The sequence below is a fragment of the Tursiops truncatus genome, chromosome 16, assembly GCF_011762595.2.
Source record: "Tursiops truncatus isolate mTurTru1 chromosome 16, mTurTru1.mat.Y, whole genome shotgun sequence".
Taxonomy (NCBI): domain Eukaryota; kingdom Metazoa; phylum Chordata; class Mammalia; order Artiodactyla; family Delphinidae; genus Tursiops; species Tursiops truncatus.
The window spans coordinates 81,857,267-81,872,293 of NC_047049.1; the positions used below are offsets into that span (position 1 = coordinate 81,857,267).

The 15,027-nt window shown below is 53.3% G+C and overlaps 1 long non-coding RNA gene across 2 annotated transcripts; it reads right to left on the reverse strand.

Annotated features, from left to right (window-relative positions):
• Window positions 1-4,349: 4,349 nt before the first annotated feature.
• Window positions 4,350-14,422, reverse strand: LOC117308496 (uncharacterized). Of its 2 annotated transcripts, XR_004522531.2 has the most exons (4): window positions 14,312-14,422; window positions 6,086-6,434; window positions 5,517-5,764; window positions 4,350-5,257 (listed from the first exon to the last, which is right to left on the reverse strand). It is a non-coding gene; the product is annotated as an uncharacterized lncRNA (long non-coding RNA). The 2 variants fall into 2 exon arrangements; XR_012326758.1 differs by having other exon boundaries at window positions 4,350-5,764.
• Window positions 14,423-15,027: the final 605 nt, after the last annotated feature.

Here is a 15,027-nt window from a genome sequence, read left to right on the forward strand (position 1 = left end):
TGGGTCTTGTTTTTGTATCCATTCAGCCAGTCTGTGTCTTTTGGTGGGAGCATTTAATCCATTTACGTTTAAGGTAATTATCGATATGTATGTTCCTGTTCCCATTTTCTTAATTGTTTTGGGTTTGTTATTATAGGTCTTTTCCTTCTCTTGTGTTTCTTGCCTAGTGAAGATCCTTTAGCATTTGTTGTAAGGCTGGTTTGGTGGTGCTGAACTCTCTCAGCTTTTGCTTGTCTGTAAAGGTTTTAATTTCTCCATCATTTCTGAATGAGATCCTTGCTGGGTAGAGTAATCTTGGTTGTAGGTTTTTCTCCTTCATCACTTTAAATATGTCCTGCCAGTCCCTTCTGGCTTGCAGAGTTTCTGCTGAAAGATCAGCTGTTAAGCTTATGGGAATTCCCTGTGTGTTATTTGTTGTTTTTCCCTTGCTGCTTTTAATATTTTTTCTTTGTATTTAATTTTTGACAGTTTGATTAATATGTGTCTTGGTGTGTTTCTCCTTGGATTTATCCTGTATGGGACTCTCTGCACTTCCTGGACTTGATTAACTATTTCCTTTCCCATATTAGGGAAATTTTCAACTATAATCTCTTCAAATATTTTCTCAGTCCCTTTCTTTTTGTCTTCTTCTTCTGCAACCCCTATAATTCGAATGTTGGTGCGTTAAATGTTGTCCCAGAGGTCTCTGAGACTGTCCTCAGTTCTTTTCATTCTTTTTCCTTTATTCTGCTCTGCAGTAGTTATTTCCACTATTTTATCTTCCAGGTCACTTATCCGTTCTTCTGCCTCAGTTATTCTGCTATTGATCTCTTCTAGAGTATTTTTCATTTCATTTATTGTGTTGTTCATCATTGCTTGTTTCATCTTTAGTTCTTCTAGGTCCTTGTTAAATGTTTCTTGCATTTTCTCTATTCTATCTCCAAGATTTTGGATCATCTTTACTATCATTATTCTGAATTCTTTTTCAGGTAGACTGCCTATTTCCTCTTCATTTGTTAGGTCTGGTGGGTCTTTTTCTTGCTCCTTCATCTGCTGTGTGATTTTCTGTCTTCTCATTTTGCTCATCTTACTGTGTTTGGGGTCTCCTTTTTGCAGGCTGCAGGTTCGTAGTTCCCATTGTTTTTGGTGTCTGTCCCCTGTGGCTAAAGTTGGTTCAATGGGTTGTGTAGGCTTCCTGATGGAGGGGACTAGTGCCTGTGTTCTGGTGGATGAGGCTGGATCTTGTCTTTCTGGTGGGCAGGTCCACGTCTGGTGGTGTGTTTTGGGGCGTCTGTGGACTTAAGATTTTAGGCAGCCTCTCTGCTAATGGGTGCGGTTGTGTTCCTGTCTTGCTAGTTGTTTGGCGTAGGGTGTCCAGCACTGTAGCTTGATGGTCGTTGAGTGAAGCTGGGTGTGGTGTTGAGATGGAGATCTCTGGGAGATTTTTGCCATTTGATATTACGTGGAGGTGAGAGGTCTCTTGTGGACCAGTGTCCTGAAGTTGGCTCTCCCACCTCAGAGGCACAGCACTGACTCCTGGCTGCAGCACCAAGAGCCTTTCATACACACAGCTCAGAATAAAAGGAAAAAAATTAGAAAGAATGAAAGAGGATAAAAGAAACTAAAATAAAGTAAGGTAAAATAAAATAAAGTTATTAAAATAAAAAAAATTATTAAGAAAAATACTTTTTTTAAAGTAAACAAACAAACAAATGGACAGATAGAACCCTAGGACAAATGGTGAAAGCAAAGCTAAACAGACAAAATCTCACACAGAAGCATACACATACACACTCACAAAAAGAGAAAAAGGGGAAAAAATAATAAATCTTGCTCCCAAAGTCCACCTCCTCAATTTGGGATGATTCATTGTCTATTCAGGTATTCCACAGATGCAGGTACATCAAGTTGATTGTGGAGATTTAATCCGCTGCTCCTGAAGCTGCTGGGAGAGATTTCCCTTTCTCTTCTTTGTTCTCACAGCTCCCAGGGGCTCAGCTTTGGATTTGGCCCCGCCTCTGCGTGTAGGTCGCTGGAGGGTGTCTGTTCTTCACTCAGACAGAACGGGGTTAAAGGAGCGGCTGATTCGGGGGCTCTGGCTAACTCAGGCCAGGGGGAGGGAGGGGTACAGATGCAGGGCGGGCCTGTGGCAGCAGAGGCCAGCGTGATGTTGCACCAGCCTGAGGCCTGCCATGCGTTCTCCCAGGGAAGTTGTCCCTGGATCCCAGGACCCTGGCAGTGGCGGGCTGCAGAAGCTCCCGGGAGGGGAGGTGTGGAGAGTGACCTGTGCTCGCACACAGGCTTCTTGGTGGCAGCAGCAGCAACCTTAGCATCTCATGCCCGTCTCTGGGGTCCGCGCTTTTAGCCGCGGCTCACGCTCGTCTCTGGAGCTCCTTTAAGCAGCGCTCTTAATCCCCTCTCCTTGCGCCCCAGGAAACAAAGAGGGAAGAAAAGGTCTCTTGCCTCTTCGGCAGGTCCAGACTTTTCCCGGACTCCCTCCCGGCTAGCCGTGGCACACTAACCCCCTGCAGGCTGTGTTCACGCCGCCAACCCCAGTCCTCTCCCTGCTCTCCGACCAAAGCCCGAGCCTCGGCTCCCAGCCCCGCCCACCCTGGCGGGGGAGCAGACAAGCCTCTAGGGCTGGTGAGTGCCAGTCGGCACCAATCCTCTGTGCGGGAATCTCTCTGCTTTGCCCTCCGCACCCCTGTTGCTGTGCTCTCCTCCGTGGCTCTGAAGCTTCCCCCCTCCACCACCCGCAGTCTCTGCCCACGAAGGGGCTTCTAGTGTGTGGAAACCTTTCCTCGTTCACGGCTCCCTCCCACTGGTGCAGGTCCCATCCCTATTCTTTTGGTTCTGTTTTTTCTTTTGTGCTACGCAGGTACGTGGGGACTTTCTTGCCTTTTGGGAGGTCTGAGGTCTTCTGCCAGCACTCAGTGGGTGTTCTGTAGGAGTTATCCCACGTGTAGATGTATTTCTGATGTATTTGTGGGGAGGAAGGTGATCTGGGCGTCTTACTCTTCCACCATCTTCCCCCTCTCTCAAGGGGTGTTTCTTTACCATTTCCGTTGGTTGCCTGGAGCTTGACCTGGAGAGTGCCATGCCTCTGCTGGGACTGCTGTTTGCAACGGGGGCTCTGCAGGAGCCGTCACGGGCACTGTCACCATGGGCACTGTCACCATGAACACTGCCACCACGTGCACCAATAGTCCACAGCTGCAGCTCTGCTTCCTGGCTGTTGCTCTCCGGGTCTGGATTTTCTCAGCAAACCCTCCAGAGGTTACCATTTCAGGGGCAACTGCTCACACACACTGGCACGTGTTTCTCAGCCCTGCAGTCAGAATGGTTTTGGAGGGCAAGGAGAGTGGAGACTGAAGCTCCCTGGACGTCACTGGCGAGAACGCACGAGGTGGGTCCCAGGCGTCACTCAGCACCGGTCACTTCCTGCTTGGGCCTGGCTCTGCACCCTCCCAGGAGCAAGGGCTTCCACCTGGTCCACATCCTCCCAAGGTGAGATGTGCCCTTTCTCCCCCACCCAGAGCGTGTCTGCCAGCATTCCAAGGGGAGGCTGTGTCCCACCTTCCCCTGATAGCCCCACGTGCGATATGGCCCCTTCTGTGTGTGTCGGCTGGCCCTCCTCCTGCCGGCGGTCACCACCCCCAGGTTTCACCTGCCCTGTGACATTAAGTACTCACCTCGTGCTTTGCTCAGCAGGCCGAGCTCTGTGAGTGGACCCACATCTTGCCTAGAGAATCACCTGTCCTCCGAGAGGGCATCCTAACCGCAGCATCCCGTATTCATGATGCCAGAGCAGGGACAGTCATCGTGGTAACGGGAAAGCATCCACAGAGGGGGCCGGCTCCCAGGCGATGCTGGTGAGTGTTTCTAGAAGGAGGCAGCTGGCAGGTTTGGGTGGGGCCCCATATTAGGTGACAGCCCGGGCAGCAGGCGGTGAGTGGAAGTCGAGAGCCAGCACTGTCTGTGCCCTGCACTGGCCCAGGCGAGTCTCTGCTCTCAGCTGAGGAGTGAACTTCTGGAATCTGCAGACGCCCAGACAGAACCTCAGACATTCTGATCTAATGGGCAGCCAGGCCTGAGAGCTCCTGCACTACAGGACATGAGCTTCCCTCCACGTGAGCCTTCCCGAGGGGGTGCGATTCTCCAGAGAGAAATCTCATCCGTCCTGCTCGGAGCTGGGCTGGGGGAGAGCAGGCCAGGCAGGGACATTTCAGCATCTCCTTCCTCCTCCTCTGCTCACCCCCCTCCTCTGACCCCCAAGGCCTTGCGCTGCCCCTGGTCTCCATGCCCCGGCACCACCACAGGGTTCCCCCGGGGCCCAACCTTTTGGACAAACACCCCATGCAGGTGCTTCCTTCTCTCTCCCAGCGATGATTCTCCCGCCTCCAGGCCCCTTGGATTCTGCCAGGCGATTTGGGCTAATCTCAGAGTGATGTTCGGGGCTGAAATTGCCTTCTCTGTTATGGTTTGACTTGTGTTCCTCCCAAATTCCTATGTTGAAGCCCTAACTCAGCACCTCCAAATGTGACCTTATTTAGTGTTTTCGTCTGTTTCAGCTGCTATAACAAAATGCCACAGACTGGCTGGTTTATAAACAACAGAAATGTATTCCTCACAGCTCTGGACAGTGGGAAGTTCGAGATCAGGGCGCCGGCATGGTCACATTCTGCTGACAGCCATCCTCCTGGGTCACAGTGGGCACCTTTTCACTGTGTCTTCACACAGTGGAAGGGGTCTCTGTGAGGTCTCTTTTATAAAAGCACCAATCCCATCAGGAGGGTGGGACTCTCACGATCTAAGCACCTCTTAAAGGCCCTGCCTCCAAATACCATCACCTTTGGGGTTAGGATTTCAACATACGAGTTTGGGTGGGGACACAAACACTGAGACCATAGCACTTGAAGACAGGGTCTTTACAGAGATACTCAAGGTAAAATGGGGTCATTAGGGCGAGTCCTACTCCAATACGTCTGGGAAATTTGGAGACGGACACACAGGGAGGACGCCACGCAAGGATGAAGATGGCCATCTGCAAGCCGAGGAGAGAGGCCTGGACCACAATCGCCCTCACAGCCTCAGAGGGAGCAGCCCTGCTGACACCCCGATCTTGGACTCGCAGGCTCCAGAGCTGTGAGACAGTTATCTCTGCTGTTCGAGCTGCCCCGCCCACGGCGCTTCATCACGGCTGCACCCTCGGACTGTGAGGCTGGGTCCACAGTGCCCAGCACAGGAAAGTGACGTGTGATGAGCATTCAGGGGGCACCTGTTGAATTAACTAATAAAGGAATCCATCGAATTTCCCTTTACAGGGTGCCCTCTGCTCCCATGACGCAAAGGACAGACCTAAGGGCCCATCACCGTGCCATGAAGAAGGAGACTTCGTTCTCCTCAAGCCTCCAGTGGGGGAGGTGGAGGCTGCTGGGGTCTTCCCCGAGGTCCCCTCCCACCTTGCTATTAGCACACAAAGTCACGCCTGACTTGGTGTCAAGCCTCATGGGCGCTGCTACCATTCGCTCGCTTACCTCGCTTAGCTACTGCTGCTGCAAGACCCCCGTCTGCCGTGTGGGTCACAGCAACGAGGGGGAAGATCTGAAGGCAGCTGGTCCACCAGCAAAGATGCAGGGGTTACAAAGGTGAAGGTCATGACCCTGGCCACCTGGGGGCTCACCGGGGGGCTGGCAGGGTGCTCCGTACTCCAGGTTGGTGTGGTGATAGCTCACGGGCCGTGGGAATGCAAAGAGGCAGCCTTTAGCCAAAGCTTCTGGGGCTTCTGCAAGGTTGTTAAGCATTAGCTGATGGAACAAGATCTGAGGGGTCATCTAATGCAACCCCCTGGACTGAGTCTACAGCCCAGCTCAGCGTCTGAGGGTGAGGCAGGAAGAGTCAGAGGCAAGGCCAGACCAGGGTCCCGGCTCCCAGCCACGTGTGCTTCCCAGGAGCCTGTGCTCAGTGGCCGAGACCAGCGCCCACCTCTAGCGCCCAGCCTGGCGCCTCCCCGCGCACAGAGCCTCATCCTCCTTCCCGTCCTCTCACTGCTTTTCTGGGTCTGGCCAGAAGTCTCCACAAATGTATGACCAAGGGCATCACAAACCTGTTCTCCTTCTGGGCAAAAGGAGACATAAAACCAGGGCCTCGGGGAGGCTCTGGGTCAGAACCACGTCTCTGGCGGCCATGAGCCAGCAACGGTCTTGCAGCTGAGTCTCAGCACCTCCAGCAGGACACCTGGGCTCCGGTGGGTAAAATGATGACAGCTCCCCAAGCGGGAGACCGTGACAGCATCCCTCCGGCCTGGACTCAGCAGACACATTCAGGCACATTGCCCTCTGCCGCCTTTCCTGCTCCTTCATTCTCTCCTCCTGGGACCCCACAAGGTCGTGACGCCTGATGACAAGGGGGCACTTGGAGGACAGAGATGTGATGTCTGGAGATGTCTTCTTATTCTTTGGGCAAGGGAACGAAAAGGAGGACCAGTGTCATTAATCCCCAAGAGTCTACATAAGGTATCCAAGGTCTTATTATAACTGAAAAATACACCCACCCCACTCGCTTCTCTTCCTCCTTGAAGCCACTTGCCTGTTTTCCTGAACGCCTGAAAAAGTGATTAAATCGGACCCATCAATAGGAAAGAAGGAGGTAGAAGAAGCCAGGCCCTGCACCAAGTATAAAGGGGAAGGCGGAGGTGGGGGAAGTGACCCCAGATGATCAACGCACAGCAGAGAAACTGGGGGGTCACTGAGGGACACTTGGGAGCCGGGGTTGGGCTCACTTTTGACACCGGTGGTCAATTTTTCTGATTTTAGAACTGCTGCTTTCATCATGTCTCTCCTTTGCTTGGAGGACCCCTCGGGCTCTGCCCACTGCCTACAGGTAACAACCGTCTAGAGCTTTCCACGTGGAGACTCAGGGACCAGGAATTTGCCGTCTGGGGAGCCAGCCCACGCCTGCAGAGGGTCAGCGCTGCCCCTTCCCCGGGCCCCGGCACCTTCCTCTGCTCCTGTGCCCTTGCTTCAAGCGATGCTTACGCGTGTCTGTCCGTCTCCACCTCAGGACCGCGAGCTCAGTGAGGACACAGACCGCATCTTGTTTGGCTTAACAGCCCAGAGCGGGCTCCTGGCCGAGCTGCACGGAATCGCCCGCAAAGCCCGGCACCATTTAGCACGAACTCACCCTTCAGCCTTATTTCCCACTTCCTTTCCCTGCACAAACCCTTGGACCTGCCAAGCTGAGAGACTCTGTACTCCCTGAACAAGCCCCTCTAAGTTCCCCTCTGCCCTTATTCACTCCTCCTTCCTGTTCCCAGGGGCTCAGAGCCAAGCTTGTGGCCTCCTCTGCACAGTGCCCCGGGCACCCACCCCCAGGCCCTGTGTCCCCCAGCCACGGGATGTGGTGGAAGTGGCACGATCTCTGAGACACCCTCCGCAGTTTGCTTGGCACTCGGGGTCATTCGTCTCCTTTCTAGGCTGGGCACTGTTTTCCCAGCTGGGGGCCAGGTCCTTTCTGCCCTCGCCCCCCCTACACACACCAGTGTCCTGTGTAACCTAATCGCCTAATCCATGCGTCCCAAATTTCAGACTGCCTAAGACGGCCCAGGGACCCTGGTGGGGGAAATGTAGGTTCTGCCTCAGCGTATTCCAGGCAGGGCCCAGGAGTCTGAATTCCCCCTGGTATATGCTCTTCTGCAAATAATCCTGGGTCTCACTTTGAAAAACAGCCTCCCTCGAATTCCAGACGTGTTTGCGATGGACAGGTTTGTGAAGCCACACCCTCTGCCTCCCTTCCCAGCATGCCCGCCCAAAAGTCCTTTTTCCATTTTTCAGTCCAATCTGTGGTTGGGCTTCTGTTTCCAGGCAGATGTAGTGAGAGCAAATAAAGAGCACGTGCTTGCAGATCCTCCCTCAGCGAGTGAGGGGAGTGCAGGCCGGGCTGCAGCCCCCTGGGCACAGCTGTCTCCACGCTGGGTGGGCAGTGGGCCCACAGCTGGAAGGAGCCCCTGGGGCTCCAGTCCTCAGGATCTCCATTCAGCCTCTTCCCTTGGGTTCTCAGTTCTCTCTCTCTGCCTTTCCACAGGCTCCTGCCGTTCAGCCTCCAAATATCTCACATTACTCTGGCCTCTGCCTCAACCCCCATCCACCGAATTCTCGAATTCTTGATGTTCCTTTGCCCCCAGTCAGGTGCGTTCCGAAGCTGTGTTCTCAGAGCTTGCCTGTGTGGTGGTCGCCCCGATGGGCAGGTGTGCTCTGTCCAAGGCTAAGGCCAGAGGTCACACGGTGGCCCTCACAGGGGGATATCAGGCCGACAGCAGGAGGGTCTGGTCCCAATGACATCACAAGTGAGGACAATTTCCTGCAAGTGGAGCTCAGGTTCCTGAGGACGACATCTCTTCCCAGTTTGCATGCTGACACCATAAGGGCCCCAGGTACCCATGAGCTGCAGGCCAACAGATCCACTGGTCCTGCCCTCTGTCCTCACCCTGGGGGAGTCATCACCAGGGTTTGCCCTCCTGGAAGCTCCCACTTCCTTCAGCACCACCTCCTCCTGAACTCAGGGGTTATGAGTATCCGAGTCCCATCCTGACAATTCCTCCCACCTCGCTGGTTTTTCTTTTTGTTTCATCAGCGTCGGTGATGCTCGGGGCCTGACCTCAGCCTTCCTCTCCTCTCTCCAGGCACACATTCTCTGGGTCAGTTCATCCCATCCCGTGGCTTCCCGTGGGTCCATGTACCTGAAACACAACCCTGTGCTCGATAATTAAAATCATCACTCCTTGCATTTATGAGGGCGAGAGTTACTGTGAAAATCTCAGAAAAGATTTTTAGAAACCTGGAACATCAGAGCTGGAAAGCGCTTCGAGATTATCTGGTGAGAGGCACTCAAAGACAATAACAAAAGACGACGGTAATGTTCAAGCATGGAAAGGTCCATGCACGAATCTCAGCCCCCAGACACGCAATCTCATCTAATCCTCACACCAACCCTCTGAAGATGGAGTATCGTTACCTCCTCTTACAGACGAGGACACGGAGCCCCAGAGATGTTCAAACGCCAAGGCCAGGCCCCTCGAATACTGCAGAACAGAGCCAGGAGTCAAGCCCAGGGAGACCTGCTTTGCACTATAAGAGGCCTGAGGTCAGACTCTGATTGACCCCTCATCCGGATCAAGAGTCCTGACCTTGGCTTGTGGCTCCCTGCCCAGTGTGGCCCCCACCCCTACCCCTTTAGCCCCATTCGCCCCTCCAGGCTGTATTCACCTTCACTCTTCACTTCTGCTCCCACCCAGCCCCGCAGCCTCTGTAAGCTTTCCACGTGTCCATGTCCCCTCCGACCACAGGGCCTTTTCACATGCTGTTCTCTGCCCAGAACATTCTTCCCCACCCTCTTTCCTCCAGGGATGTCCCTCCTTCTGGTCTGTGCTGAGTATTTTGTGCACAGGGGAGCCTCCCTGCCATCCCCCCATCGCAAGCTAGGGCAAGCCTCCCTCATACACCCGTAGCACAGTTACAAGTGTCACAGCTGTTGTGATAACTCAGCTTCTCTGGCTAGACAGCGAGTGGCAGGAAGAGGGAGTGCGGTCTGCTTACCACTGACCTTCCAGGGGCCGGCACCATGCCAGGCTCCATAGGTATCTGTTGAATAAATAACTAAATGGCAGAATGGATGGCTCTTCTGAATCCCAAACTATGCTTTCCTGGAATTGTATACTTTTTTCTTCTCCATTATAGCTGAGGAAAAGAGCCCCAGTGCTGGCAGAAAGATCCTGGTATTGTATGCACTGGGTACAGAAAAAAACATCTAATGCCTTTCTTGCTGGTTTAAATTTCTTTTTATTTTCCCTGTAAATCTAGAAAAGTATTCACATTTCATTCAGGTGATTCAGATTGCATCTAAATGAGGGTTAAATATGATTTTCTGAATTCTACCACTCTGTAATTCCTACGTCTGAAGAAAAAATAAACAGTTGAAAATGAGGTGATGGGCGAGATTTCAGGTGGAAGTTTCCACCCTGCTCATTTGCTGCAGATAATCAGATTTGCCACAGAAAGTATCTGTGTGCTTCCTGTACTTGAGCTTAATTGTGTCCTGGTGTTTCTACAGTTACATTCTGGACACTTATGACTCACTTGCCTTGGGTGGAAAAGGGGGAACGGGAGGCGTGGGGATCTGGTGCTCCCCGGAGACCCTGAATATCTTCCCAAAACTCCCGTTGAGGAGTGAGGGCAGGGTGCCCTCTGGGGTCGGCAGAGGCTCTCCTCACCCAGGACCTCACTGTGATAATCACTCAAGCCCAAGTGGTTTCGTCTGGGGGCATCACTCAGGGCAGCCTGGTCCATGGCACTCAGATGACAGCTCTTGGGATGATATTAAATCTCCCTCCTGGATACAAAGTCTCCTGTTAAGAAGCATTCAAAATCAACCTTGGGAACAGGTGGAAGATAAATTAATGAACACAATCTTTTCCTTCACATTGTGCTGTGGAGGAAATTAATTACTGGGCAGATGAGGAACAAAGAGGGATCCCGCCTCTTGCAGCCTCTGAGCTCTGTGCTATTTTGTTCTCCCGAAATCTAATTTCCATGAAACACTTCAGGGCAGCGTACGTTGCTAGCATAAGAATTTCTTAGCAGGCGTGCTGAAGGAACACCATCATTCCACGGTAGAGTGAGCTGAGCTCTGAAAGCCTCTGACAGGCAAGGATTATATTTCAGAGGGGCTCACGGTTGGTCCCCAGATCCTGTTAATAACCCCATACGGATTAGGTGCCGGCTGAGCTGTGGGGTCAGACCCCCGGAAGGTCACTGTAAAGTGTGTTTGTAGGACACATCCATGGACAGATGTGTACAAATACATGAAATCTTTATTTTCAGTAACATAAGTCCTATTGCTGCCTAGAATATGAATGACCTTTCCTGGCGCTCCAAGGCAGAGGCCTCTGCAATGTCACCCTCGCAGCTATTTATACGGCTCTGGAAAGTGGCCGGCGCTGTCTGATGGGGGCTGGCCCCGTGACACTCAGAGCACTGCTGCTGGCCTGCTAAATCACTCCTCTCACAGGTCCCTTCTCCCTTCCCGGCCTGGACCACAGAGAACAGGACAGCTGCTGCTTGCGGGTGTGGGGCAGACCTGCCCGGGCTGCTCAGGCCCTGGGAGGGGAGGGACGCTCAGGCCCTGGGAGGGGAGGGATGCTCGCTGGCCTGGCCTTGAGCCACCCTGGGCTGGGAGATGCACTGTGGGTCCTCCGAACACCCATGGGCTTTGTCACTGCCATCCCTGTCTTGAACATGAGGAACACGAGACCAGAGGTTATACTTCTTCTTTGCAAGAAAGACAGCTGGTACGTGGCTAATAGGAGCCAGGTACCCCCCGACCCAATGGCCCTACTTTCCCCAGCACTTTTTTTTTTTTTTTGGCGGTACACGGGCCTCTCCCTGTTGTGGCCTCTCCCGTTGCGGAGCACAGGCTCCGGACGCGCAGGCTTAGCGGCCATGGCTCACGGGCCCAGCCACTCTGCGGCATGTGGGATCTTCCCGGACTGGGGCACGAACCCGTGTCCCCTGCATCGGCAGGCGGACTCTCAACCGCTGCGCCACCAGGGAAGCCCCTCCCCAGCACTTTTTACTGCTGTCGAGTCAGGACCTCTTGCTTTTCTTTATCCCTCTTCACTCTCAGAAGCCAGCTCTGAGCTCGGGAAGGGAGCAGGCTGTGGCCCAGGGCCCGGGGCCGCAGAGGTACCCTCCCAGGCTGCGTGGCAGGGGACTCCTTTCAGCCTCCCTTTCTGCTGCCTTGTTGGTAAAGTGAGGACACTACTTTGCAGAGCCCAGGGCTGGACCCTGCCCGGCACGTGGGAAGTGTCCTCCTCACCGGCCGGCCAGGGCAGCTGCAGTGCTGGGTGCTGGTCCTGCCACCGTCACGCACAAGCCTTCTCATCTCAGATAAATCATTGCATCTGTCTCAGCTTCGGTTTCCTCACCAGTGAGATGGGAATCGCATCTTCCCCACAACTTCACATGTAGGCAATACATGTGTAATTTGAAAATCACAGATTTTCCTACAAATGTAAGCTTGTACCATGCTAGAGGGTCACAAGGAACTCAAAAATTGTAAGACACAAACTTACACCCATTAGGATGGCTATTATTAAAAAAAAAATAAACAGCGCAATAAATAACAAGCATTGGCAAAGATGTGGATAAATTGAAATCTTTTTACACTGTTAGTGGGAATGTACATTGGTGCAGCTACTGTGGAAAACAGTATGGAGGGTCCTCAAAAAATTAAACATTGAACTACCATGTGATCCAGCAATCGCACTTCTGGGCATATACCCAAAATAACTGAACCCAGGGACTTGAACAGATGTTTGTACACTCAGGTTTATAGCAGCATTATTCACAATAGCCAAAGGGTGGAAGAACCCAAGTGTCCACCAACTGACTAACGGATAAACCGAATGTGGTCCATCCGTACAATGGAGTATTATTCAGCCGTAAAAAGGAAGGAAACTCTGACACAGGCTACAACATGGGTGGATCCTGAGGACACGATGCTCAGTGAAGTAAGCCGGTCACAAAAGAACAAATACTGTACGATCCTATTTATAGAGAGACACTGAGAGCAGGGCTGGGACTGGGGGAGGGGGAAACGGGGGAGCGATTGGGTAACAGGCACAGGGTTTCAGTTTTGCAAAATGAAAGTGTTCTGGGAACGGATGGTGGTGATGGTTGCACAACAGTGTGAATGTCCTTCCAGCCACTGAACCTACGCTTCGAGAATGGCTAAGGTGGCGGCTTTCATGTCATGTGTATTTTATCACCATTCAAAATTAAAATTAAAAAGGGAGTCATGGGACACAGTCCCTGCACTCAAGGTACTCCGCGTCACTCTTTGTCTCCTTCTCACGGTCTCAGTGATTGGTTTGCCTGCGTCTCAGCCAGGCCAGCTCAGCCAGGAGAGGTTAGACAGAAAGATTGGCAATAAGGATGTTTCTAAGGACAGTCGGTGGCAGTGCGAGGGAAACAGGCTCGGGCCGAGCTGCATGGGGTCCGGGCCCCACTCACCCCTTCTCAGTGGTTCCAGCAGCCAAGTGCCCCCACCTGTCGGGGCAGCAGCTCTCTCACCTGCGGCTAGAGGTGCTAACGACGCACACCTGTAAGGTGTAGCTGCGTTAATACCCGGAAGTCGCAGAGCAGCGCACGCACACGCTTGATCAACATCTGCGATCACTGACATTTGAAAATAAGGGAACACCTCCCTTAGTCCAGCTTCCATGGAGCTGAGGTGAGCCCTGCAAGGAGCACTGTGCGGCTGCCGGAGAAGTCTTGTGGGTGCGCTCCAAGGACGAAGAGAAAGATAAACTCAAGGGCTTCCCTGTGGCGCAGTGGTTGAGAGTCCGCCTGCCGGTGCAGGGGACACGGGTTCGTGCCCCGGTCCGGGAGGATCCTACATGTCGTGGAGCGGCTGGGCCCGTGAGCCATGGCCGCTGAGCCTGCGCGTCCGGAGCCTGTGCTCCGCAACGGGAGAGGCCACAACAGTGAGAGGCCCGCGTACCGCAAAAACAAACAAACAAAAAAGATAAACTCAAAAGGCCAATATTGCTGGAACAAAGAGTTACAGGACTCCCATCACTCTGTCACAATGGGACCATTGCCATGTCCCAGAGCCCTCCCGAGCAGCATGCCCCGCCCCTTTCCCATCCCATAGAAGGAAAGACATTTGCTCCCATTTTCTCCCGCTCAGCACACTGCAAGTACACATACCCTGCCTAGTCAGCAGATGACTTGCAGCTTCCCTGGCTATAAAAACAGACAAGCAACCCATGCTCAGTGTCGACTTTCCCCGGCTACCAGGAAGTCGGCCTGCCGTTCTGGCAGAGACCCTTCTCTTTAATAAAATCTACCTTCCTTACATTCTCCTTGTGTCTGGAAATGCTTTTGCAACCCGTGCTCGGATCACGACATTTTGTTCACTTTTTCAGTCAGCCCCGAGAACCCGCTTGGGCATCCACGTGTGACCGGCAGGACCCCCTGTCCTGAGGGCACCCGCCACCTAGAGACGCCTTGCCCAGGAGGGGCAGGCGGGGGGGGGGGGGGTCTGCTTCCCTCTCCTCGCATTAATCTCCAAGAGGTTCATGGATTCATGACACCCTGTGTCCCTCCCACCCCCTCCCCCCAATCCCCCCGCTGCCATAGGGGGAATGAACTGGACTCAAAAACGACTGCCTGCAGCACAAAGCGCCGATTGGTACTGGAGTCCAGGATGGCGTAGTGAGAGCCTCAGGTCTAATCACACAAATATGAAAGTTGAGATTCGGACAAAGCTTTACCTCGTAGCTGTGTTCCATCAGGAAACCCAGAAGAAAGCGTTCTACACCCGGCATAGGAAGTGCCGGTCAAAGCCAAGGGTCTAAATGACAGGTGGGCTGGAAGAAGCTTCTCAAAACTGCAAGCAGGTGAGGGATAGGACCTTCAGGAGCTGGTGGCAAGCCATCCACTGGAAGCAGACGTTTCAGGCAGGGAACCTGAGAGGCGGATCTGGTGAAGCAGCTGTGAACGGGGTGATGGGGGCAGGGCTGTCTCCCCAGCCTTTGCTGCTTTGGGTGAAGAGGAAGTGAACTGTGTGTTGGGTGGAGATGAATATTCTCCCTTCTGAGCAGCTGCTCACCTAAGTCAGGAACCGAGGCCTGGGGCCTGGGGAGACCCCAGCTGAGCAGGGCTAACCTGACTGCCCTTAGTGTCCCACACGTGGAGCATCTAAGGCAAACAACCTGGCTACAGGGGATGGCGGATGTGCCCAACCTGCTGCAGACAGAGGGTGACCCTGTCCCTGGGGGTAGGAGGATGTTTTCTCGGAAGGAAGTGCACATCCTAGAGAAGAGAGATTGTACAGCAGGACCCAACGGCTCTGTGCTCTGAATGCTTGAATCTTCTGGGTCCACTTAGGCCAGCAGCCTGCGCAGGAGAGGAGTGGTCCAGGCAACCCCCGACACACACGCAAAACACAAGGTGGGCAGTTGAGAGGCGGCCCCACAGGGTCACAGCA